Source organism: Sebastes umbrosus, chromosome 10, assembly GCF_015220745.1.
Source record: "Sebastes umbrosus isolate fSebUmb1 chromosome 10, fSebUmb1.pri, whole genome shotgun sequence".
Classification (NCBI taxonomy): Eukaryota; Metazoa; Chordata; class Actinopteri; order Perciformes; family Sebastidae; genus Sebastes; species Sebastes umbrosus.
This window is the reverse complement of record NC_051278.1, coordinates 32,421,968-32,424,467: the sequence shown is the minus strand read 5'-3', so window position 1 is coordinate 32,424,467 and position 2,500 is coordinate 32,421,968. Positions and strand designations below refer to the sequence as shown.

General features: G+C 38.6%; 1 protein-coding gene across 14 annotated transcripts in view; it reads left to right on the top strand.

Annotated features, from left to right (window-relative positions):
• Positions 1–2,500, top strand: part of LOC119495928 (reticulon-4-like) — a 53,238-nt gene that overhangs the window by 39,590 nt on the left and 11,148 nt on the right. The gene's annotated exons all lie outside the window — the stretch shown is intronic.

Here is a 2,500-nt window from a genome sequence, read left to right as displayed (position 1 = left end):
TACTTGTCCCGCCCCTCCCCCTTTGTGATTGGATGGCTGGGTAAAAAGTGACAGTAATGAGCATAGCGTTTTACCCAAAGTTTAAGATTTTTCAGCTCTCGGAGACCTGAAAAAAACTCCCAACGTGTAGCGCTCGACCCAGAATAGACGTTCAGCGCCTCGTTTTTACCATAGCGTAAATACATGGCGCTCCAAATGCAAAGCATTACAAAAATACATTGGCCTCAGGAAAAAACGCATTGGTGGACACGGCCCCTCACACTACCGTTGAAAAGTTTACCAGCTGTTATATTTATGTTCTTTTTTCCTTCAATAATAACTATTTGAACAGAGATAAAAACAGTGTTATTCAGACACCAAATGTATTATTAACATGTGAAATAGTTTTGGCCCCAAAAGAAGAAGAACAAAATGATTCAAACATCCATTTAGTTGATGGCCTCACAGTGTTGCATGACAGGGGAGAACACTGTTGGAACTTGGATGTTGAATTTGTTCTCCAGTCCAGAAAAGCGTCACCGACCCTCGATCATTATTGAACCAATATTTGACTCTAAATATTAAATTAGTACGTTTTTCTTTGGGCCCTCTGCAGTCTACTCAGTGGTTAGATTGAAGAGGTTTAAACCGTGATTAGTCACTCCAACTATCCCATAATGCAGTTTAGGCAAAGGTAAATTCTAATGTTATCATGATGTGTTCCAATGTCATTTTGTAAAAATTGTGTTTTTGGCGAGAACCTTGAATAAATCCAGCTGTTTGGAGATGTTTTCACAAGAATATGATATAGATATTAAAGAGGGAATTAGGACCTGTTTAACCTCCCAACACTAGCCCAAAGGGGGTTTTTGTTTTGTTTTTTATCATGATAACAATTGTGGATTTTCACTGGTGTTGGTATCGACTATTAAATTTCTGGTATCAAGACATCCCAACATGGGCATCATCAACTTTCTCTTAATTTCAAAAAAATGCATTTGTCTGATTTAAGGACTAGTAATATTTTTATAGGTGACTCTAAAGTCATAATAATGGTAATAATAATAATAAAACAAGATATTGAAACACTTTGCATAACTAATTGAATAAGTATAACAGAATGAATTAAACTGAGCTAATCACAGGAATCAATGACCTGATTGCACTTTCTATGATGCTGTATTAATGTGATGTATTGTAATGCACAGCACACGCCACCAGAGGTCGGTCTCTATGGTGTAACAGGCAGCTGAGCACAGAAACATGGCGACTGAGTGTTATGGGTTTAGTCTTCTTCAAACTACAAAAAAGCAGTTTACCACATGATTTGATTCAACTGCCAGTCTGCCACCACCAGCGAGTGTGGGAGGGAGGGAGCGAGCGAGTGTGACGTTATCAGTTATAGAGTGCTACAGGAATGAGTCCTAAAACCCAGAAATGAGTTAGCACCTTAGCACTTCTGGTTCCCTCGTCTGGAAGTCAACAGGTTTTTAGTTAGATGCCTGAAATAAGGTCTGTGGTTAACACAAGCTGAAGATATAACATTTTGTTCTATAACATAACATACATCAATAAATACCCCACTCATGAATTTTAAAGCCTTTGTGTCTTAAAAAAAGTGGTTGCTAACAAGCGTCTAAAAGAGACTACTATATTTCTCGTGTAACCATGGCGTAGTTAGTTTATAGCCTAACGTTAGCTTTTTACTTCTGGTGCATTCATGCTTCAAAAATCATACAAGTAGTGTTCATTTATGGAGATTATTTTGCAGAACAAAACGTGTAAGTATCATAAATGTGTGTTTGACACAGAGCTTTTTTTTCTGCAATAATCCAAAAGCCAATGGAATAATCCCATTGGCTGTTAGTGAAGGGAACCAGGGTGATGCTAACTTCCTGGTTGGCCTACAACGCCCCCCCCCCTCCCTCCCCCCTGAACCGTATACCCCGGTGAAATATCAGGAAGGTATACATAAACAGATACCGCCCAAGCCTAGTGTCTGGCCCAGATAACATATTAATTCCTTTTTTAATTTTGTATTGTGATGGTTTCAAAAACAACTTCAGCTTGATTTTTTTCTTTTTTTTTTTACCCCCACAAACAACTACATCACATAGAAACACACACAAACATGTCTGTACAGTAACTCACTACTTTACAGGATCACTGTGAATATACACAGTGGACTCTTTTAATACTCAGCCTGCTGGTTCAACGTCTTATTTGTTGATTCGTTTATCCTCCCTCCTGGCTCTTTTTCAAAACCTACTTACTGTGTTTTTTTTTGTCACCTGCTGGTCTGCAAACTGACCTCGATGCATATTAGAGTTCAATTAACTCAGATTAACATAATCTGAGCGGGGTGGGGGGGAGTGAGCTCAGAGAGTCACATTACAAACTCATTTCTACAGATTCTACAGTGTATGCAGGAAAGCTGCATTAAAAAGAGCAGGAGGAAATATCACAGTGAACTAACTACAACACAACTATACACACACAACAAACAGCGCTGTCCATTATT